This window comes from Xiphophorus couchianus, unplaced genomic scaffold (genome assembly GCF_001444195.1).
Source record: "Xiphophorus couchianus unplaced genomic scaffold, X_couchianus-1.0 Scaffold1000121, whole genome shotgun sequence".
NCBI classification, from domain to species: Eukaryota; Metazoa; Chordata; class Actinopteri; order Cyprinodontiformes; family Poeciliidae; genus Xiphophorus; species Xiphophorus couchianus.
Window position 1 is genome coordinate 1 of NW_020963034.1, and position 24,628 is coordinate 24,628.

General features: G+C 39.2%; 3 long non-coding RNA genes and 1 pseudogene across 3 annotated transcripts; all 4 read left to right on the forward strand.

Moving 5' to 3' along the window:
* Window positions 1–4,922: 4,922 nt before the first annotated feature.
* LOC114141495 (uncharacterized) lies at window positions 4,923–5,852 on the forward strand. Its single transcript, XR_003594856.1, has 4 exons — window positions 4,923–5,085; window positions 5,167–5,225; window positions 5,317–5,462; window positions 5,534–5,852. It is a non-coding gene; the product is annotated as an uncharacterized LOC114141495 (long non-coding RNA).
* Window positions 5,853–6,984: 1,132 nt separating this feature from the next.
* Window positions 6,985–12,039, forward strand: LOC114141496 (adhesion G-protein coupled receptor F1-like; annotated as a pseudogene).
* A 4,499-nt stretch (window positions 12,040–16,538) lies between these two features.
* On the forward strand, window positions 16,539–21,145 carry LOC114141498 (uncharacterized). The gene is made up of 3 exons (XR_003594857.1): window positions 16,539–16,590; window positions 20,311–20,440; window positions 21,078–21,145. It is a non-coding gene; the product is annotated as an uncharacterized LOC114141498 (long non-coding RNA).
* A 5-nt stretch (window positions 21,146–21,150) lies between these two features.
* Window positions 21,151–23,308, forward strand: LOC114141499 (uncharacterized). The gene is made up of 5 exons (XR_003594858.1): window positions 21,151–21,189; window positions 21,301–21,349; window positions 21,470–21,622; window positions 21,700–21,864; window positions 23,162–23,308. It is a non-coding gene; the product is annotated as an uncharacterized LOC114141499 (long non-coding RNA).
* The last annotated feature ends 1,320 nt before the right edge of the window (window positions 23,309–24,628 follow it).

Consider the following 24,628-nt stretch of genomic DNA (forward strand, 5'->3'; position numbering starts at 1 on the left):
TGTTATTGATGGGAGGCCTTGTTCTACTGGAGCTAACTGAGAGTGAGAGCAAAACCATTTTCCTCAGGAATGTCAGAGAATGGATTTGTGTCAAGCACTTACTCCTTTTCTGTCTTCATCTTTACAGACTTTACTGCATGTCCAATCACCACAACAACTCCACAACCAACAAGTAAGACTGAAAGCATGGTTCATGTTGATCAGTCACTCAACAGTACATAGTTGAAAGGGTTACATTGATATTCATCCTTTTTGTTCTTTATTTCATCTTTCATTTGTGCCTTTACAGATCCACCAGTCAGCTTTAAGAAGACCTTTGTTAAAAACAAAAGAATTAAGATTAGAGCAGTTGTTTCTTTTAAATTAGAAACACTGTTTTATAATGATTGCTGTATTGTCCCTAGCTAGAACAAGATATCTTGAGTCACCTTCATGTCATTCATACATCCAGTCAAGCTATCTTGGTAAACTCTTCACATTATTAAATTAGCTGTGTGGTTAGTTCAAATACTTTTTCTCCATTAGGTTCAACATCCAGTGCCACAAACGGAACAACACATGTGACAAGTACATAAGGAATTATCCAAGTCACTTGCTCTGCATCTCCCAGTGAAATGTAGGCTGCAGATGTAGGAGATTTTGTTAGTTAAGATAAAGCAGCTAAAAAAGTAAACTATATCTCCATATGATGGGAGTGTGGACCTAAATATTTTCAACAGAATAGAGATCATTTTATGTGATTCAAAGGATAACACAGAATTTAAAAATCTGAGGCACATTATTCTACTTTTTTTTTAAAAAAAAAATCTCATTCTATGTCATTATCCTGCCATCATGTTGCAACTCTGACATTTCAGAGACAAATGGTCACAAGAACAACCCAATAAGACATTTCTGATTTAAATGTAGTCATTAAACAAAGATCATGGCGACAGTTGTGAATTCTCAGAAAATACACCAGAGAATTTAAGAGGAGAAAAAATCTTTGGAATTTAGAATTTATTTTCAATGTAACATAAAGGTATTGATGAATGACTGCTCATCTACTTTTAGCATTTCCTTGTATTTTGTCTGTTTTTATGCAATTCAGTGGACTTCAGTTCAACAAATGATGCATCAAACTTGTCTAAGCTGTTAATTTTTCAGGTGCAACTGTGACCATCCAGACCACAAACCCTGCCCCACAACTACCACCCTGCCCCCACAACTACCACCGCTGCCCCCACAACTACCACCACTCCCCCCACAACTACCACTGCTGCCCCCACAACTACCACCGCTGCCCCCACAACTACCACCGCTGCCCCCACAAACTACTACGGCTGCCCCCACAACTACCACCGCTGCCCCCACGACTACCACCGCTGCCCCAACGACTACCACCGCTGCTCCCACGACTACTACCGCTGCCCCAATGACTACTACCACCGCTGCCCCCCACGACTATGACCGCTGCCCCCACGACTACTACCGCTGCCCCAATGACGACTACCAACTGCTGCCCCCACGACTACTACCGCTGCCCAATGACGACTACCACCGCTGCCCCCACAACTACCACCGCTGCCCCCACAACTACTACCGCTGCCCCCACAACTACCACCGCTGCTCCCACGACTACTACCGCTGCCCCAATGACTACTACCACCGCTACCCCCACGACTACTACCGCTGCCCCCACGACTACTACCACTGCCCCAATGACGACTACCACCGCTGCCCCCACGACTACCACCGCTGCCCCCACGACTACAACCGCTGCCCCCACGACTACCACCGCTCCCCCACGACTACCACCGCTGCCCCCACAACTACACCGCTTGCCCCCACAACTACTACCGCTGCCCCCACAACTACCACCGCTGCCTCCCACGACTACTACCGCTGCCCCAATGACTACTACCACCGCTTCCCCCACGACTACTACCGCTGCCCCCACGACTACTACCACTGCCCCAATGACGACTACCACCGCTGCCCCCACGACTACCACCGCTGCCCCCACGACTACCACCGCTGCCCCCACGACTACAACCGCTGCCCCCACGACTACCAACCGCTCCCCCCACGACTACCACCGCTGCCCCCACGACTACCACCGCTGCCCCCACGACTACCACCGCTGCCCCAACGACTACCACCGCTGTCCCCACGACTACCACCGCTCCCACCACGACTACCACCGCTGCCCCAACGACTACCACCGCTGCCCCAACGACTACCACCGCTGCCCCAACGACTACCACCGCTGTTCCCACGACTACCACCGCTGCCCCCATGACTACCCCTACGACTACCACCGCTGCCCCCACGACTACCACCGCTGCCCCCAACCGACTACCACCGCTGCCTCCATGGCTACCACCCCTGCCCCCACGACTACCACCGTTGCCCCCACGACTACCACCGCTGCACCCTCGACTACCACCCATGCCCCCACGGACTACCACCGCTGCCCCCATGACTAATACCACCGCTGCCCCCACGACTAATACCACTGCTGCCCCCACAACTACCACCGCTGCCCCCACAACTACCTCCACTGCCCCCACAACTAATACCCCCACTGCCCCCACAAACTACCCCCGCTGCCCCCACAACTAATACCACTGCAGTCCCCACAACTAATACCACCGCTGCCCCCACAATTACCCTGACAACTAATACCACTGCTGTCCCACAACTACCACTGCTGCCCCCACAACTACAATTGCTCCCCCCACTACTACAATTGCTGCCCCCACAACTAATACCACTGCTGCCCCCACAACTAATACCACTGCTGATCCCCACAACTAATACTACCGCTGCCCCCACAACTACCACGCTGCCCCCACAACTAATACCACCGCTGCCCCCACCACTACCACCGCTGCCCCCACAACTAATACCACCGCTGCTCCCACAACTAATACCACCGCTGCCCCCCGCAACTACCACCGCTGCCCCCACAACTACCACTGCTGCCCCCACAACTAATACCACCGCTGCCCCCACATCTACCACCACTGCCCCCACAACTAATACCACCGCTGCCCCCACCACTACCCACCGCTGCCCCCACAACTAATGCCACCGCTGCCCCCACAACTACCACCGCTGCCCCCAGAACTAATACCACCGCTGCCCCCACCACTACCACCGCTGCCCCCACAACTAATACCACCGCTGCCCCCACAACTACCACCGTGCCCCCACTACTACCACCGCTCCCCCCATAACTAATACCACCGCTGCCCCCACCACCACCGCTGCCCCCCACAACTAATACCACCGCTGCCCCCACAACCACTACCACCGCTGCCCCCACAACTAATACCACCGCTGCCCCCACAACTACCACCGCTGCCCCCACAACTACCACCGCCTCCCCCCATAACCATCACCGCTCCCCCCACAACTACCACCGTTGCCCCCATAACTACCACTGCTGCCCCACAACTACCACCGCTACCCCAACAACTACCACCGCTGCCCCCACAACTACCACAGCTACCCCAACAACTTACCCACCGCTACCCCAACAACTACCACCGCTGCCCCCACAACTACCACCGCTACCCCAACAACTACCACCGCTGCCCCCACAACTACCACGCTACCCCCACAACTACAATCTCTCCCCCCGACGACTACCACCGCTGCCTCCACAACTACTACCCCCACAACTACTACCACTGCTGCAGGTAATGATAAATTTAAAAATTACTTTTTAAACATATCATGAAGGCTATCATTTAGATTATTCATGCTGTGCCATTAGTGTGAATTGAGATTTTTTACAATTTAAATTTACTACTGTATATTCTTTTGAATATATTTTGTACGACAGGTGTCGAAAGTTCAATCTGGAGGCAATTTGCAGCCCTTGGAATGATTCTTGTGATGATGTAATGTTACAAATGTGTTCAAACACGCAGATAGTTGTATCCAGATGAGACTTTTTTCCCCATTTATCAAAAATTTAATCTTCTCACAAAAACGTTAGAAATAGCACAAAGTTTCGATCTTTTAATAACTACGTTTTCTGCTTTTTCTTTCATTTCATGGTTGATTGGACCACAACTGTCCATTGACTTAAGCTCTGAAGCAGACTTTGGTGCACTCAAATCTGCTTTTAATTATATTCTTAAACTTTTAAATAAAGAGTGACATATCATATTTTTACTACTAAGGATTGACCATGTCTTTTTCAGTAATAATAAATTAGTAACGATATTGCTGTTCTTTCAATATTGGAAACATGTGGAACCCTTTTGAAGCTTTTGTTCAACAATAATTTACACAGTCCTTTACTACAAAAATCAGACCATCTTCATTATTTAATTAAAATATTTCAGACTTGGTTTATTAAGTAGAAACAAATTCTCAAAACTTTTTGTGATTTTTTTTTTTTTTAAAGTTAAATTTTTGGCCTGTGAGCACTCTTGAGCTGATTTTGGCCCATTTTACTAAACGTTTTACACTTGTGGAGTAGAAGCAGGAATGTGTTTGCTTGTTTAAAGCTTGACACACACATTGTTATTTGTGAAATTAAGCCATACTTGTTTTGTCACACAGTGCAATGTCAAAATCATAAAATTTTTAGGTGTATGCATACACTGCAAGAACAGAGAAATTCTAACTTGCTTTGTCAGACGTCATCATTGGTTTTGAGGGAAACTGAACTTGTCCACAGACCAGCTATTACTGCTTACAGTCTGATAGTTTCTAGTGAGTTTTTCATGATGATCATAGATTTTCTGTATGACGGCCACCAGGCACTGTCTGGTTTCATAAGGAGCTCAGTAGGCAAGATGCTATCTCAATTTGTTTTGTACACTGTCAAATCTACGAACTTGTATATGTATATTTTTTCACCTAATGAGGGTGTTTGATGCTTGGAGAGTGAATACTGTCTATTTATAGAATCTGTGTTTCACGTGTAATATTTGTTTTGAGAAACCCTGAAAGTAAAATTATCCATCTTATTTCAAACAAACAGCAATAGACATGTCGGTTGAATTGAAGATGGATTTTATAGAGCAGTACAACAATCCAGACAGTCCTGAATCCAAAACCCTTTCAAGAAGTATCACTGTATTGGTAAGTATTTTATATTTCAGTAACAGGTTTTAGGTGTCCTTTAATGTTGATATAATTAATCAGATTTTTTTTCTTGTGCAGCTTGAGCAGCAGTATCGCAAACTGGATGGCTTCTTTAGTGTTTCTGTGACAAAATTCAGGTATATATGTTTCTTCATTAAAAGTAAATGTTAAGTCAGTAGTCTTAATGTGTGTTTCAATACAATGTTATTGGTTTCCTTTTCCCTGGAGGAAAGGAAGTGTTGTTACAGATTTTACTGTCAAGGTCAAATCTGGATCACTTGATGCGACTGCACTGAATTCAGTCAATTCAAATCTCCCGGCAGCATTGATATCAATTGCTCCTGTTATTGGCTCAGTGACTGCAAAGTACTACAGTAAGTCTAAAATACCTAGAAATATATTCAAAGAAAAGGAAAAAAGTAACTGACCTGATTTTCTCTTAAAGGTTCAACTCAACTTGGGTCAGATGTAAATAAGTTCATTTATACTGGTAAAACCATGACACTGACATGTGACCCTACCGAGGCCAAAATGGGAAACACTAAGAATCCTGTATGGAAATTTAACAATGTTGTAATCGGGTCACATCGGCACAAACCGTTTATTTCTGGAAGTCAGTTCAAGCTGGCAGTGGAAAAGGTTATTCTTGGTGATGCTGGTAAGTTAAAAACAAATTTACAAAGTTAAAAATAATTACTAAAATGTGAAATTTAAATATTACAGTGTATCCTTTATTCAAGTATGCGTCTTGAGAGCTCAATTCTTTACGTCAGTTTTCATCGCAATGACAGAAAACCAACCCATGTTCCAGTTTGGTCAGTAGAATATTTAGAGCAGTTGTCCATTTAAAGCTCTTTATTTGTTATACAGAATCTAAATGGAGCACTATTTTCCACTCAGTCCACAAAGGTCAAAATGCAACCAAAGGTCATGTTTTAATGCCCAATCCAGCTGACAGTTGTTTTTCCCATCCAGAAAAATTCCAAAAAATGACTGGATCCAAATATCACACAGAACAAGGAAGGTTTCCAGTTATTTTGTAACAGATGAAAGTGAATAATTTCAAAACATGAGAAGATTACCTGTGCTTGTCTTGTGTTGTAAAACTTCTTAATTAAGCTGTGTAGAGGAGAGAGACTCATTTCTGAGTCAGTCAGTCCAGAAGGTTGTCGAGTTTTCTGAAGAGAGAAGAGAATTGGGGAGGCAAGCACCAAATCCTATTCTGACATCCAAGCAAACTAGTAGCATGAACAGAATCTAAACCAAATACTGGGCCAGGAAGCAATAATCACCACATTGTCCAATAAAGAATTGGAACAATCCAAAAACAGGTGAAACTAGGGTAAGACAACTTGGTTAGAAGTCCAGCACAAGCACTTCAAACACTCTGTAACCGATCTATAGGTTTTTGTAAAACCGATGAAAAGTGAATTACAGGAGACCAGATGTTAAGAAATGAATAACAATTTGGTGCTCCAAGGAATTATTAGATAAAAAAAGTAACAATATTTATGCAAACAACAGAAAACAGATGGCAGGTCAGAACTCGACTCATTTAGATTAGATTTTAAGAACAAAGGACCCTTGTCTAAAGACTACAATATACATATTTTAGTAAGGAAATGTTACTTTTACAGTCAAGCCACATTCACCCAGCCTCTTACTAATATGTTCACAACCAAACACAGATGTGCCCAAAAGCACATCGTGTGGCAGGTAATCAAACCCACAACCTTCCAGTTGCAAGCAAACCACTCTCCTTTGAGTTATAGTTACACCGTATAATCAAAACGAGTTAGTTATTAGCATCAACATGATCAAGTATTCATGCAATTCTTCTGCTTGGACTTCATTAAATCAATAAACACTCTGATGAATTTTTAACTACAGGAAATATGAATGCTCAGTGCAAGGAGACAATATTACTTTCATCCAAGACAGAAATGTGGGAACAAATGAGATCAGATCAGCTCCTAATGTGCGAGTCCAGCAAACAATGTTGGCGAAATGCCAGGAGGGACAAAAAGAAACCAGTCGTCTGCTGTGTGCAGTCCCCTTATACTGTCAGGTGGTATGATGGTTCAACGCTTTTAACTTCAGGTAAGTATGAAACAAATGTGCTGTATATTGCTCAGCTGATCAGTGTAGCTCAGAGTTCTTCATAAACATTTTAAATGTCCACAGTTGCCGGTGCAGATACAGGCTGCATCAAGTATGAATATCCAATGCAAAGCTGCAGTGTACAAACAAAACTATTCACATGTAAAGTTGCTGAAGACGAGACTTATAGCGCAACAACAACCCTGACGATTTTTACAGATCGTAAGTGTAGCATTTGAAACATGAAATATTTTGTTCTCTTTTAGTTTTGTTTTCATTGATTGTATATATTTTTGCACCTTTAAGCTATTGTATGTGACAATGATGTGTATGGGTCTGGACGAACCGGTGACAAAGCAACCGCAATGTGCCCTGTTGGCTTGGAGGGGCACAAGAGTGCAGTGTGTCAGGCATCAGGAGAATGGAAACTTGTGGAGGACTCCTGCATTGTAACCAAGATCAATGAATTACTTATTAATTCAGTGGTAGGTAGCTTTATACTATAGTATTTTCATGAATTACAGTATGGTTGATGTTATGATGCAGACCTGCAACAATTTATAGATTTGCCTATAAATTGTTTTTGTTGCTTCCTACTGAAATCAGCACCATATATGATTAACAACTTAGTAACCCTCATTTGAAGTGTTGAAAAGGACCAATATATTCCTCTCGGTGTCTTCTTAACATCTTAATTGTGTGCCATTTGTTCCGTCTCAGCAACTCTAGTTGTTCACATTCCATCACAGGGTTTTAAGAGAACTGTTGAAGGTGTAGTTAGAAACAAAATCAAAGAGATCAGAGAAAGCAAAGTGGAGCCCCTGCGTATTTGTCATACAGCAAATCTAAAATATTTAAAAGGTATGGCAGTTTGGAAAGCTGGAATATCTAGACACAATGCTGCTTGACAGGCTATGTTTGCATTAATGTTCCATGATACAAACCTTCTAGAATTGTTTTATTGGAAAAATGGTGCCTTAACACGAACACATTACACACGTCAGATGCTTCAAGTTCAATGTGTGTGCACTTTAAATGCAGACGATGGAGCGTTCACACCAAACACGTTTCACATGTCTACGTTACATTCAAATTCTATGTAGTTAAGATCCTAAACCCACGCAAATACCTGGGATCCTCTGTACCAGAAAAATTAGGATGTTCAGTAGAGTTAGTTAACTGATCGAGATCATTCTATCAAGGTGCTCCACAGAAAATAGATTTCTTTTTTTCAAGCAGCCACCTAGAGATCCTCTAGAACCTGCCAAATTTCATTCATCATGAGCATAAGAACTATTATGTTGTGTTCACACCAAATGTGTTTTGCACATCTGATTTACATTCATAGTCTATGTGGAGGGTACATCAAAAGCCCATGGAGGCAATGTTTGAAGCGCTTGGAGTGTTTAACGTGTCAGGCTGTCCGACAAATAGGCCGGCAACAGAAAAACAAGAGCGATTTTGCGCATCTAACGTGCTTACTTATGGAATTTGAATGTAAGGAAGACGTGTGAAATGCGTTTGGTGTGAACGCGCCATTGTCTGCATTTAAAGTGCACACATGTCAAACTTGTAGCATCGGACATGTGAATGCGTTTAGTGTTAACGCACCATTATTCCGGTAGAATAACAATTCTATAGGTTTGTATCATGGAAGATTAATGAAACAAAAACATTAGACAATGAAAACAGTTTGTGGGAGTTACAGCAGCTAGGAAGGAGAAACCATTTATAACTGATGGAAAAATATCACAGACTACGGGCCCCAACCCTAGATCCTTTTGGACTTGCCCAACAGCTAGTGTTTTCACAGCACATCCGTCTTTCTAGTCACTGTTTTCTTCAAGACCTGGCACAATTCGGTGTGTTTCAAAATGTTGTTAGTGCCATAAGGTAGATATTGCACATTTGCTTGATAAACGGCTTTATTTCACAAATGCTTAATGCCTCTTTTGTGGCTATGGAAGAAAATTACTACTTCTCTGTTGTCGACCTCTTTGCAGTTATCAATCAAATCCAAAAACAACCTACACCTAAAAAAAACTTAAAATTCAGAACTTTACTCCTCTACTCCTACTTCTTTCCTTTGTTTGTTGACTTTGTCCAATTTTGATATCTTCCTTTTGCACATTTCATTGTCCTTAGGATCTGAAGGAAGAAGAGATTCAGGTATTTTCAAACAAATCTAAGTAAGGTTGTCACAGAAGAGGAGGGGGGAATTTCAAATCTTCGGGCAACAATATCAGCTATTGTAACATATTAAATGTAATCGCAGAGGTTTTCAAAAGTGGTTACTAAAGACGTTATGAAGGTATGTGGAGCGATCTATATTTTTAACCTCTTCATAAATAGGTACAAATAAGTTTTTGTACATTTTACACTCCCAATATTTTATTTCTCATCCACAGAATGTGCTAGCTACTGTCGATGTCCTCATTAGTGATGATGCAAAAGACTCCTGGAACTTTCTGAACTCAAATGAAACCCAAAATTCTAGCTCAGCACTTCTTGGTTCAATGGAGACAATCTCTAACAAACTGGATGGAAATTTTACTTTAAGTTCTCGACGTATCCAGATGGGCAGGTCCAAATTCAGCAATTCTTTCAGTGATGCCTTGACCTCCAATGTCTCCATAAACCTTCAAAATACAGGCCTTAGTGACGTCTTTATTACCACGATTGTATTCTCCACCCTCCACAACATTATGCCGTCACGGAATTCTTCGTTTAACCTTACTGCGTCCGACACCACCAGCAATGAAACTAAACCTGACAATGCCCATCAATGCTGCTGTCCTGCTTGTAAAATTAAATGAAAACATTCGGAACGTCACTCTGAGCTATCAAAAGTTCAATACCACTCTGGAACTGAATCCTCAGTGCGTCTTCTGGAACTTTAGCCTCTTAGATAATCTTGGTGCCTGGATGACCAGGGCTGTAGGTTTGTTTCTGATATAAACGATACTGTAACCTGCACCTGCAACCATCTCACATCGTTCTCAATTCTTATGTCAACTGCCATCCCTGAAGAAACTACGATTATTACTGGATATAATGACATATATCGGCGTTGGAATATCAATGATCAGCTTAATTATTTGTCTCATCATTGAAGGAATTGTATGGCGACCCCTTACCAAAAACAGCACTGCCTTTATGCGCCATGTTGCCATTGTTAACACAGCCCTGTCCTTGCTGATTGCTGACATCTGTTTCATCATTGGAGCCGCTATTTCAAAGAACCCCCTGCAGAAAAACCCAGGCGAGGACTACAAAGTTCCAGTTGGACCGTGCAGTGCAGCGACCTTTTTCATGCACTTTTTCTATCTCGCCATGTTCTTTTGGATGCTTGTTTCAAGCCTGCTGCTCTTGTACCGGTCAGTCTTGGTCTTCTCCCAAATGTCCAAATGGACCATGTTCGCCATTGGCTTGACTGTGGGATACGTTTGCCCTCTGATCATAGCTGTTACTACAGTTGCTGCCACTGCACCTGGGGGTGGATATGTAAGGGAAGATCTAGCTTGTTGGCTAAACTGGGACAAAGACCAAAGCCCTCCTGGCCTTAGTGATCCCTGCCTTGGCCATAGTTGTGTTCAATATTTTGGTCATTCTGGTGGTTTTGTACAAGATGCTCAGAAGACGAAGCACTGGAAACCAAGCCCAGGCAGATGAGAAAAATGCCCTGCTAGTCATTCTAAGATGTGTGGCTGTACTGACTCCGCTATTCGGACTCACCTGGTGTTGGGAATTGGAACCATGGTGGACCCAACAAATGGAGGGATCCATGTTGCTTTTGCTTTCTTCAACTCATTGCAGGTACTTGATCCAGAAAATTAACGCAATCTGTTGCTGGCATTTCAGTATTTATTTTTTTCATTTTTCTTGTACTCTGTTGATGAAGTAATTTTTGGTCTTCCTCAGGGTTTCTTCATTTAGTGTTTGGGACGTATTCGATGCCAAGGTAGGTTGAATACTTAAAATTTTGTAGTAATTATTTTCTTTTGCTTATTTTGAACTATTGATCTGCATGTGCTAGTACTTTCTCAAACTGAAGGGGCAGACAGGTTTTTCACACTAATAGTTGTAACAAAGACTATGTGATAAAGAAAATCTGCATTCAACTGATGAATAAGGCTGATGTCTGGTTTGGTTTCACATCCGAACTAAGGGACTAGTAAATACATGTTGCTCAAATTTCTACAAAATCTAAGTCACCACAGAAAAGGATATTAGCTTAGCTTAACAAAAATATCAAAATTAGTTATGTTGTATGCTGGACAGTTCACACACCCCTCCCCCAAACCTATTAGTTTTTTCTTTAACAAATATATTTATTTTCAGATCCGCTCTCTTGTTTTGCGACAAGTGCCTGCAGTAAGCTCTACTTCTAATCGCACAAGGGTAAGTTCTAATTTGAAAACTAAAGCTCACCAAACTGTAAAAAAAAAAAAAAAATCTATAATTTGATCAGCTTTACATTTTGGATTACTGATATGTCAAAGAGCCTACAATAGACCTGTGATTTCATTAAATATACACAAAACAAACTATTAATGTCACACCTATTTCCTACTGTAGAGCACTAGTGCAGGAAACTTCCTCCAGTAGAGCAGAAAACATCATAAACCGAATTTTTCGGAGAAGGGGTAAGTTGTTTTCATGTTCACTACGATCATTTTTGAATTTGAGTTCACTATCATGATTGACATTGTTGTTGTTTGTCTTCCAGGGGTGTACCATGTTTCACAAGTTCCAAACACAAGCAGCAACACTGACTCCTCACAGTCATACAGCAGTCTGCAGATTTAAGCACTAAATTCCTCTTTTTTGTTGTTAATTTATTTGTAAATGCTGCTTTTTAAAGATAAAACAATGGTTATGATGCTATAAATAGTCCAGCATCATAACCATTGCACAAAGTTCCATCCACAAACTTATGAAGGAAGCTGAAATAGTATTTTAACACAGTGGCACATCTCTTGTGCACTTTTACTGCTGTTTCTGTCTTGATATTGTGAAGCCTACACCTTCACAGTCAGAATGTATGGGAGTTTTTTACAGTGCAATGTAGAGAGCTGAAAAGAATAAAATAATAATTTCCACAACCCTGAACTCTTCCACTAATGTTACACAAGATCATTTCATAGATGATTGAAAGAAAAGTTATGTAAAATATGACAACGTAAAAACAGTCATATTAGGAATTACATTTAAATTAAAGCAAAGATATAATGGTGCCGCTTTAGAAAATGGAGTTAAAAAGAAGTATTTTTTAAAAATGTTGAAGGCTAATTCAAAAGCTGAGTGAAATGTAATCTCTACAGAAATTCACGTAAAATATGGATACTGGTTTTGATTCCCATTCAAAGATGTGGACATTAGATGAGTTGAAGATGACTTGGGTAATAATTAAGAACATTTTATCAGAACAGCTGCAGATCCCAGAAGGTTGAAAATAAAACAATGAGAGTAATGAACTGAAGACTTAATGAACAACAAAACTTGTTCCCTTTTATCCCACACAGTGGAATCTGCTGGGCAGTTGTATCAAACGCTTGGCTCAGTGGTTGCAGTAAATAAAGTTACTTTTCTTGTTTTCAGTTGGATCAGGGCATTTTCCTCAACCTCTTTTTTTTATTATTTTATGAAAACTATATAGCGCCTTTTTCTGCCATGTTTAAAGGTATAACTAACTTGCAGAGGAACTTTTCTCATAATATGTTAACATGTCCTAATGAAAATTTGCTGTAGTTGCATCTGCTTAATATTATTCTGTGTTTTTTGTGGAATTATAAATTAAACACTTTGTGATACAACACAAAGGTCATTATAATGTGTTTATTTCAGTGTTTTCTGTCATGTCACACAGAAATGCTTCTTTAAAGCTGATATTTCTGTTAGAACTAACAACCCATTTATTAAGGCACAACTGTCAAAAGCATACTATAAATTAGGCTCGTCATTTTAATAAGTACTAAAATAACTATTAAATTATGACAGTGTGAAAGTCATTTTGTTGTAATTTAAAATATATCTCAAGAGTGAGGGAAAACTGTCCTAACTGAGGTTTAAAAGTTATTTGCTAATCATTTTTATGCCAAATTCAAAACTGTGTATTTCCCCTGTTAACCTTATGTTTTAATTACCTGTGTTGGCAAAAATTGCTCAATTGTTTTGCTGCAGTAGTTTTTTTGTTTTGCTGTGTGTAAATAGTCCACCCTTACATGACCAAACGAATGTTGGTGTTTTCATTGCATCAACACAAAGTAATTTACTTATTTTAAGCTTTTGAATAAAAGTGACCAAGTTTGACAGACATTCACACTCAGGTTGTTTCCACTCACACATATTTCCATGATTGTTTCTTTCCAGTTTTGGAAAAAGTTGTTTTCATTTTCAAAACAATAAAGCTGCAAAGTGACTCAGTCTTTGGCCGATGTTCATTAATTTTGAGGCCATTTTCTGCTGCAAACTTTTCAGCAATCAACAGAAATCTGTCTTCCAGCAATATATGAATGTTTTCTTTTGGATGGTTTTATTTGACTAGAGAACTTGCTTTTAACGTGTAACAGTGGAGATTTTTTAAGACACTAAGACTTTTTACCCTGTCAGGTTTGAGGGAATGTTTTGATGCAGTACCGCAGACTCCTCCCTCTGGCTTTTTATTTTTATTTTTTATTATTTTTGCAACTAAAGCAAACCTCAGCAGTCAGAAGGGTTTAATTGCTTTAATGCTGTTAATTTTTTATTGATTATTAGGAAGAGTATTTCACCACCCTAAATAGATAAAATACCTATTTAGGAATAGGTGAACCTGTTCAAATAGGTGAATAAAGGGTAAATGAAAAAATAAAATAAAATGGAAATTAAAAACTGAAAAAAATATTTTCCAAACTAATACTCAATCTACATAGTTTCAGAGCCTTTCCTTTGTCAAATGAAAATAATTTTATTTCTAAATCCAAGAGAGGTTATGCATAAATTTAGTCAGAACTGTCCAATGTTATGCATTGTCCTACTCGGCATGCAGAGAATCAACCAAAGCCGTCACCATCAAGACCTCGACTTGTTGTTGTTCCCGTCTGATTTGCTGAGTCAGCATCACGGCTTGTAAATGCTTGTAAACCCAAACCAGTCACAGTGTGTTTTGGTCAGACAGCTGTTCCTCTGAAATGTTTTTTTGTGTTTAACTTTGTGTTCAAAGTTAAAGTGAAAGGGGTCGCTTAGGAAGGCACGCAACTTTAAACGGTAGGTCAAAAAGAAAAAACACTGTAACCTTGAACCAAAGCATATCTATTTTCACTTGCACATTGATAGCACTTATAGCTGCATTTTCTGACAGTATAATATGAGACAGAGGGTGACCAGAGTGTCCTGGCTCTGATTGGTTGCCTGTTGGTGGCACTGGGAGAAGACCGAGAAGCTCTTTTTTTCTCTAAGATCTCAAGTGAGGCCAATTGCAGACCAAATATTTCAAATTAAAATTGTGTTCAGTTTGTAAACTTCTGTTCATCAGATCTCTCTACTTTTTCCTTTTAGGCGGCGTGTCAGATGAATGTGCTGCCACCCAGAGCAGGTTGAAAGACAGCGATTGGGGACAGAGAATAATTCTGACTGTTCTACAGGTACAATTCCAATTTGACATTCTTGTCCTATATGAGATAAAAACATGAAGCTCAAGATGGCCACAGTTAAGATGGTGATGCCTGTGGTAGATAAGGACTCGCCACATTTGATAAAATGTCACAAATATAAGAAGCTAATTCAAGGAACTTCCTGTTAGGCCATAACGAACCTTCCAGTAAGTCGGGGGCAGGGCTTGAACATGTTAACTGGAAATACTGGAACCCTGCAATGAAGCATGCAGATAGGCGAGGAAATGAATTCTTTGGCATCTTTTAAAAGAAGTGTAAAGAAAAAAATCTTGGCAGATCTCTAAGCTCTATAGCAGCAGAAGCATAATTGGAGCGAAGCAAGCATGGCAGCATGCTTTGGAGAAATTAGATAACAAGATGACATTTGAAACCAGATATTTACATACACAGAATAAAAAGATTCACACGCATTTTTATTTTTCTCACGGTCTGAAGTTAAATCAGACCAAACTTCTTTTTAGGTCTGTTAGATTTACCAAAATCATTTCTGTTTGCTGAATACCAGAAAACTTGGTGAGGATGATTTTTAGAGATGTTTTTTAAACTTTCCTCAAATTCAAAAGTTTACATACATTTGGTCAGTTTTAAATCAGGGATAGCTGTCTTTTAGGCTGCATTGTGAGAAGCTTGTTATAAGGGAAATCTAAAAGGTTTGACCCAAGTCATAGTTACCAGAGTTCTGGTCCATTCCTCTTGAGAGAACTGGTGTAGCTTAGTCAGGTTTGTAGGCCGCCTCAGATTTCACATCTTCCCCACAGCTTCTCCATAGGACTGAGGTCAAACTGCCTTTTGGCTTTTTTATTTTCTGTTGAAGTAAGAACTTCTGTGTCGCTGAGTGTTGGTACAGGACAGTTTGACTGCAGATATTACTGTCTTATCAACTAAAGCAGAATCTACACCAGGTTCCCATCATATCTATTATTGCAGATAATTGTTTGAACAGATGAATGCGATGCCTTCAAGCAAAAGTAAATTGTTCTCATGGATGAAAAAGATTTGTCTTCCTGACATCTTGGCTGGTTTCTTTTGACTTCACATTGTATCAAACAAGAACGCAGTGTGTTTAAGGTGTGGCCTAAAAATACATCCACAGGTGTGACTCCAATTTACTCAAATGTGTCAGAATTTTGTGGAAGGAAATCCAAAAAGGTTGATCCAAGTCATACATTTTTAAAAGACAGTTATCCCTGATAGTGACAAAGTGCCTTTTGAATTTGAGGAACTTTACAAATAAAATCTCAAAAAGAGAGAGAATTTTTTTTTAGAGAAACAAATCTCTTGTTCTCCTCGCCTACACTTTCTGACATTTCGCAACTAAAAATAATTTTGGGCGATCTAACGAACCTAAAACAAGAGAAGTTTGATGAGATTTAATTTCAGAAAGAGAGAAAAAAATGTATGCGCCTTTTTAAAATAACTGGACTCAAATGGACAAAATCCTTTCAGAAGGATGTTAATCTATAAATGGAATAGCATTCAGCAGAAAATGTAGACCTTTAAATCACTTTTTAACAGATCACCATGCTAACGCACGTCCCCTCATAATTGACATTAGCAAGCATGTGGAGCGATGGAACCTGTTGAGTCACTACCAGTGCACTGACTCTTCCTGGCTGCATGTCAGGAAGCTCTTTGTTGCCTGTTATTTAATGTTTTTATTGCTCTAGTCTACTCTCTGCTGTCATTCACAGTGTTTGCCTCAGCACACAGTACGCCGACAGACTGCAAGACCGAGAGAAGAATTATGGTAAGTAGGCTGATTATTTTCTGCTGTTTGATTTAGTCTGACAGGTCTTTATACATAATGTGGTTTATGTGAAAAAATATTGTTTTCTGTATTCTTTCCTTTATGTATGACTGACACTGGAACAAAGGAAATCAATTTCATTGTCTTAGGAAATTTGCTTCTGCAAACAGGATTACACTAAAGAGCTTCATGGCAGTTTCTCTTACTAACCTTTTTACAGTTAACTCAGTTTATGAGTGCTTAGGTGATATTTTACACTGATGCGTATGAAAATGTAACAGGAAAACAGAGAAAATAAGGTTAGGGCGTGTTGGAAAGTAATTAATTTTGATATATTACATGAAACTTTGTGAAGGGAGAAAGAAATAGGCATGACTGCATCTCTTTGGAAGGATATTCTTTGGTTGGACATTTTACGCTGTTAGTAGCTGCCGCTGTTAACAAATATGTTGCTGCAATTAATTTACTGATCAAATAAATAAAATTAATCTCTTTGGCAGTGGCATGGTGACTCATATTCGGAGGTGTCAGTTCGAGTCTCGGCGCTGTGACTTTTGCCAAGTCTACCTTTTCTCTCAACCTGCTTTCTTGTCAGATCACTAACAGATAAAAGCCACAAGAGCCAAAAAGCTTTAAAATAAAAAGTTAAATTTTCACCTCTACTAAATCAAAGTAAATAGATTTTATTAAAAGAGTCCTAGAATAATAGAATTTATTCCTAAAATGTGCCCAGAATCCTAAATGTGAATGAAACTAAACCAATTAAATGTTGTGTTGTCTCTGTTTTAGCATTTGGTGTAATGTTCTTACTAGGACCCCTTATTGCTTTGTTTGTTCTTGTACCCTAAGAACAAACACTTCACTTGTAAATGAGTGAAGTGTTTGTTCGGTCATGAACAAAGTTTCTATACGGCTTTGGAACAAAAGTCTTCAATTTAACTGTGGATTTTAGACGTTCCAACATTACAAACCTGCCACACAAGGCGCCGAGTTGATTAGCTCTTAATGTTTCACAGTCATTTATTGCTTTATTATCTATTATATGTAACTTGTTTTTTGTTCATTTCATGTTCTATAGTTTATGGCTCGATAATTTAGGCAATATCAACTTTATACCAAACTACAAAAACCCTTAATGCAATGTAACGTTATAAACTTGAATTCAGAGCAGTTAAAACCCCTAAAACGGTTCCAAACTGTCCTGTTGTAGTTCCAGTACAGAAAAAAAACATGAGAAAGATGGCAAGTTATTTGTTACAAGCTCATTTGTCCTGATGTTTTTTTTGGAAAACTTATTTTGAAGTCATTGTTATCAGTAGCAAAACTGATCCCACTATCAACCCTCTGGTTACTTGCTAGATAAGTGGGAAGACTTTTCCATTTTTATACTTTTGTGTTCAGCTCTTTTTTCCCAGCACTTTGCTGGCATAATAAGTAAACGTGGCTTGTCTTTATAAAAAAAAAAACAGAAACAAATATTTTTATGATTTACACTTTCATTTCTGTCAAGCTCAAAATCCCCCATGAGATTACTTTGGGATGTGAAGTGAAAATAAATGTTAGATGTTGTGACTGGAACAAGAAAGCGTCTGTCATGTTTTGGTAATCCTTCACTGCTACCTTGTGATGATCATAACATGACTGTTTTAGCCTGTCTAAAACCAGAAGCCTCTCAGTGGGCCTCAATAAATTTTCTCAGAAATATCTTTTACTTCTTGCTTAGAATTTTAATGATCATTTTTCTTTCTGTAATCAAGAAAAATCATTTCAATAAAAATATAATCAAAACGTAAATTTATTTCAGTAAATCAAATTTTAAGGTTTTTCTTTCATACATTTTAGTTAATCTCATTCATTATGCCTTTGGTATGTATTTATTGGTTTGCTTATCGTTCACTCTTTAGTCTTACCAGCTCTTTGTTTTTGATTTACAAGTTTTGTGCTGTCTCACCTCCATTGTTTGAAGCAGTGAAATTTAGTTCTACGCCTTCTAATTAAATATTAATTGATGTCCGTGTTTTCATTGTGACTTGCTGTAAAATGAATTGCCCATTGAGACATGAATGGAGATTTGAATCTGGATCTGATTGACTTGCTGTGATTGCTAAAGCGTTGGATTCTGCTCTCCGTCTGAAATCCTGAAGGAGTTTGTCCAGCAGTTTATAACTCTGGGCCTTCATACAAGAGTTCCTCATCTGAAAACTGCATTTTAGGTTTTCTTATTTACTCAGAACCTGTATGATATACTAAACAGTAAAACAGTAGTTGGTATGGGAATCTGATGTGACGGTGTCAGTAGTGTGATGTTGGGTCCGCTTCGTGACGATGTATTGTTGCTACTGGGAAAAGAATGAAAAGCTTGACAGTCTGGTACATTCATGCTAAGGCATCCTGTGACATTTAAACACAATGACAATCAGGTATGTAAATTGCGATCTGTCAACGTGTGACAGGCTGAAGAATATTAGACCAAAGTACATTGAAGATTTCTGCCCATGTAAAAATTCATGCTGAGGTTAAACCGGTTGGAACAGGTTGACGGTTAATCATGCAAGACTCTCACCGAGATTCTTTCAATGGAATGAATTTCAGGACAGGGAGTTTTAGTAAAATTAAAATTATATTCAGCTATTTTGTCATCTGAGAATTGAATATGAAGTGTTTTTTAAAAATCTTCTCAGTCTGTCCATATTTCCCCACTGGGTCTGACCAGATTCTCTGTTATACTGGAGCAAATCCTGACCAATAACAAATGTGGAGTTATTGTTGTATATTTTTAACTTAAGCAACCCGGGTCAACCCAAACCAAATGTAAATGATTGAATGTTAAAAAATTGAGGTGGAAGGTCTCAGTGAATATTCACCAAAAAGCATTAAGTTTGTTTTTGTAAAATAATGTGGGTGTAGAGAAGCATATAGACAGTCATCATCAGGTAGGAATGTTTACCTGCAACTTCATAAAATATGAATAAAATCTTAGCTTCAATTTCAGGCTTAGTTTCATGAAATGGAACAATATTCTCATTTATAAATGATACGCAACACATGAAACTTAATGCATCCATTAGGGTTACATTGGTTTGGTTTAATCTTTTCTGACCAACTGGGGGCAATCATTCCCAGATGGTCAGAAAAAGAGTGAGCGATATCCTAGAAAAGTAACTCAGCCGGTCATCACACAAGAACACTGTGAAGTCCACACCATTGATCCCAGCAACACACCAAGTATATATTTCACAAAAGAAAACTGAACAGCTGAAAAGCTTTAGCACTTTATAATAATGATTAGCGTTCATCACTGTGGACCCTGGTTCCTTTGAGTATTTTGTTAAGAATGTAGACCTTTAGCTTAACCCTGAGCTTTCCTAAAGGACAAAAGACTGAAAGTTAAAAGATAACTGGAGAAACTTTGTTTGTAATTTCTTTGTAAAGTAGCAACTTTTTTTGAATAGCAGATATATTAGAAAAAAAAAATTTCTTCCACCTTTTATGCTTGCTCTGACTCTGATAGTATAACTTCTTTAACACCTTTCACACCTGAGACAGTTGCTGCTAGCAAAACTACCTTTTCTCAGAGCAGACAGGAAACCTGAGAACGGTGAAAAACAGCCGTTTTATGAACGCATAACCCTGATTACACATTAATTGGTTAGAGCTACTCAATAAACATAACATAAATGTATTTCTTTTACCCATTTCCTCAGATTTTCATTCTGACAGCAGAAAGATAATATTCTCTGACCCAGCATGCTGTTCAGCAACACTGAATTTACTGGAAACACAACCAATACTGTGTGGCATCTGGGTCTACTTCAACTGAAGTCATTTTGAAGAGTACAAGTCACTGAAGGTGTGTATAATAAGACAACACTGTGAAGTAGTCTGAAAATGTACCAACAACCATTAGGATTGTGTCTGTTCTCATGGGACTTACTATTCAAACCTGATTTATTTCATAGATGTAGAAGAAACAAAATCTAAAAGGAAATTTTAAACAGTGATGCAGTGAAGTGGTCACTTGCTGTTAATGTTTGGTTTTGATTTTGCCTAATTAATCCTGAATACGGGTCAGAATTTATCCTAAAATTTCCAAACATAATAACTCAAATATAATTAGAAGTAAGCATCTTTTCAGTGGTGGGTAGCTGGTTGAATTACTTTTCAAGAGCATTTTTCAAACCTTCCTGTCACCACACAGCTGAATCCCTGATCTGCCTCCAGATGTTGTAGAAACCTGTTAATAAATGACTAATTTAAATCAGATTATATTCAAGGAGGAAAAGCTCTAAAACATCTTATACAGTGACCATCGTAGATCAGAGCTGTCCACTTCCAAAAGTATGTGTACCCTTAGGAGTCTATTTATTGTATCAGACTAATTACTCTTATCTTAATCAATGACAATACAAGCTTTTGGAAAATGTTTTCACAAAACCTAAATGGATGTCCTGTTTTCCTCCGTTGCCCTTCTCTCATTTCCTGGAAAGGAATGGCCTTATGTCTGAAAATCTTGGTCGTCTTTGCCCTTGTGGTGACTGTGTTTATTTTGGAAACAGGAACCGTAACTTTCAGTTTTACTTTCCTGCCCTGGATTATCTGGTAAGGCCACTTTATCTATTTATTTCACTAACTGAAAACATGGAATTTGAAGAACGACGGACCTTTCTATTTAGATAAATAAGAGTCATTTATACTTTTCATATGACTTAGGTAGAGGAAGGAGAACACATTCTTCCTCACATACGGCAGGAAAGAAGTGGTTAGTATGATGAGAAAAGACTGAACATGAATTGGTTACTCATATTCAATATTAGGTCTTAGATGTTTTTTAAAAATATCCACCATTGACACGAATTTTTTCTGATGTTAATCTTTGCAGTGCTTTCAGACTCTGAGATTTACTCAGCAAACATTTTATTAAATGCATCGAGCGTGGGAACCTATGAGCAGCTGCTGTCGACCCTGAACGCCACCAGTTATCCTCTCCAGCTTGATAACACCACAGAGATCCGAGATATTACTGTTACAACAGGTGAGTGACGACTGGGACACAAACAGCAGCCCTATCAACATTACATAGTCAACTTCTTTTCATCTCTCCTCATTCAGTTTGTGTCTCCACTGAAACTGGTTTCCAGTGTGAGTGTGAAGAGCAGTTTGCTTGGCCGTACAGCTCCTGCATCACATATGGAGCTTGTGATTCCATATCCAGCGGCATCTGCAAATGCATCTCGGCGATCCCAGCTGACGGCTCTTCCTGTCAGCTGATCTCTGGTAATCACAGCTCAGTTATGGACAAAAGAAATGCAGTGGCCTACGTGTTGTGTATTATAATGCATTTTATAATTTATCTTGCCATAAGTGCACAATTAATAGCCCTGTGAGTAGTAAGTTGTCATTATTCGCCATTAACTGACTCTTAAAAGTCAAAATTACTCATCTGTCAGACGGGTGCTGTGCTCTTCAAACGGTCTGTACCAGTTGCAAAAAAACATTTCAGTAAAAAGGGAAATAAATGACAAAGATTTGAAAAGAATCAAATATGAGAATCAAACTAGGAGCTTAACCTAGCTTACTGGTAGTGCACAGAAGTGCAAGGAGTTCAGGCCTGGGACATGATCAAGGCAAGAGGCTGGAACCCAAAGACACATTGATTGGTCGAAATGCTCAGACTTAAATACCCATTTTTACAACAGCCTGCACCAAAAATGATTGAGAAACTGGTGATACTCTTTGTTGTTTGTGATGTTGTTTATCCAGACAGACTGAATTTATGTATGGAAGCTGAGAGCTTTATGTTCTCTTCTTGTATATTTGCATATCTAATTGCAGTTAAGGGTTTTAGGGTGTTGGCTAGAGGGAGTTGAGTGGAGCCACACAGTTTTTTGACCTCTCTCTTTAGACTCTCTTGTTTACTCTTTATCATTTTGTGGAAAAGTAACATTTGTACCGTTTTTATTTCTGAAGTAAAGCGTTTAACTTTATCGAGGATCCAGTCTGGTTTTTTGTCATTTCGTCATCAAGTGGACCGAAGGAAAAAGACGGAGGGCGTCAAGCTTATGGCTTCATTATTTAGGAACCTACAATCACCATCAGACTTCAGACCAATAGACTTCTGTACCTACTAGATTGATTTGGTGAAAGACTCAATAATCAAGAATAGTTTTGCTGCCCTTCACAATTATGCCATATTGTGTTGTTCTATAAATGAAACAAGTTGAAGTCCGTGGCTGTAGCATAACATAACATTTAACTGTAGCAATGCAAACAAAGTCAGGTCTTGGTCATAACATGTCCCTTTACACCGCACAGCCACTTGAAATCTACAGATAAGTTATACTTTAATGTATTTAGTAACGTATAAGACTTCCAGATACTGATCAATATCCTCACTGCAATTCTTGTGCAAAAGTACAAACATAAATAGAACAAACATTAACAACATTCTGTAAACAATACAATCAGAGAAATTTGAGGTTCACCACCATCTTATTTTAGTTTCCTAATTTTAATGCTACTCACACAAACAAAACCCAAACCAAGCATAAATCCTGTTTCCACTGCCTTCCAGAGCTGCTGGTTCAAACTGAATATGTGATTGATCTGGAGCTGAATCTAACCGACATCGCAACAGTGGACTTCCTCAGACGCCTCCTGAGCAATGGCAGCAATTTTCTAACCCTGAGTCCAACAGTGAATGTCACACAGCTTGACCTCTCCACAGGTAACAGAGGAGCATGATGGGAAATGCTGGAAAGTCCCCCATTGGAATCTTGATTCATTAAATATTTGTGTCCTGCAGTTTGTTCTCCAATCAGTGGTGATTACCAGTGCAGATGTGAGGATCAGTATCGTTTTCCATGTGACCAGTGTGTAACATATGGATCATGTGACAACATCACTGGTGACACATGTGGATGCATCAGTGGCATTCCTGCTAATGGACAGTACTGCCAGGCTGAGGATCAATACAGTCAGTAGATTAAATATAATCTTCAAATCCCATTATTTGTTTTTACTGTGTTGACCTGCTAAAAAGAAAAACTCACTTGTTTTAATTTTGCTGCTTCATGAGCTTCATTTATAATGTGCTTATGAATTATTTTCTTTACAGACCTTACATCATGTCCTGCTACAACACGCACTCCAGGTAAGATCGAAATGCAGCATGGCCACAAGCTAAAACAAAAACACATCATAGACAGGAAAGGTGTGGGATTGTCAATAAGTGTTCATTTAAATTTACTGAGGAATACATTTAAAAATTTCATCTCAAATTTTAGGTCTGTCTAAAATGTCTTTGTCTTTGCATAAATCACATTTCCAAAACAAACTGGTTTCAGCAATGTTGCTGAGAATTGATGAATGCCAGTATCAGAGTGACTGCCGGTAGAAACCAGAAATGAAAAACATAATACTGGGTGTGAGGAAGGTTTTTATCAGAAAATCTTGGATACATTTCCTCATTGTTTAAGCTGGTCGGTATGTACCAGCACCAGCACTTTTCTTTTCTACTTCTCAGTGTCCTGGGACGCTGTTTGCATTGTTCAGTGTGTGGGCATTCTGGGAATGTTTCCAGTGTTGTAACAGGTGTTACATTAGATCAGTTGGACTTTCCCGCTACAGTAATCTAAGGAAATTCAATAGAGCAAGCAAAATACAGGGATAAACTAATAAAATAAATACAAAGGAATAGACTGATATGGGAAGACTGCAATAATAATTGCACGACATGGCAAGACCTGAAGTGAAATAAAAACACAGATCATGATATATATTTAGGTAAAAAAATATATACATATTTTATTTTTCAGATGAAAGACAAGATATTGTTGCCAAAGTGCCACGGGTTTGTTGAAACCAGGCCAAAAACAGAATAAATATTTTACTGACCGTAACAGCAACAAACTTGGTGAACTAGGATCTGAAAGGGACTTTCAGGGAGCCGTTTATTTATTCAATGTTATTTTTCATGTCCAGGTTAATGCCATTTGGCTTCAAGTTAGAGGATCCATGACACATTGAACATGACTCATGT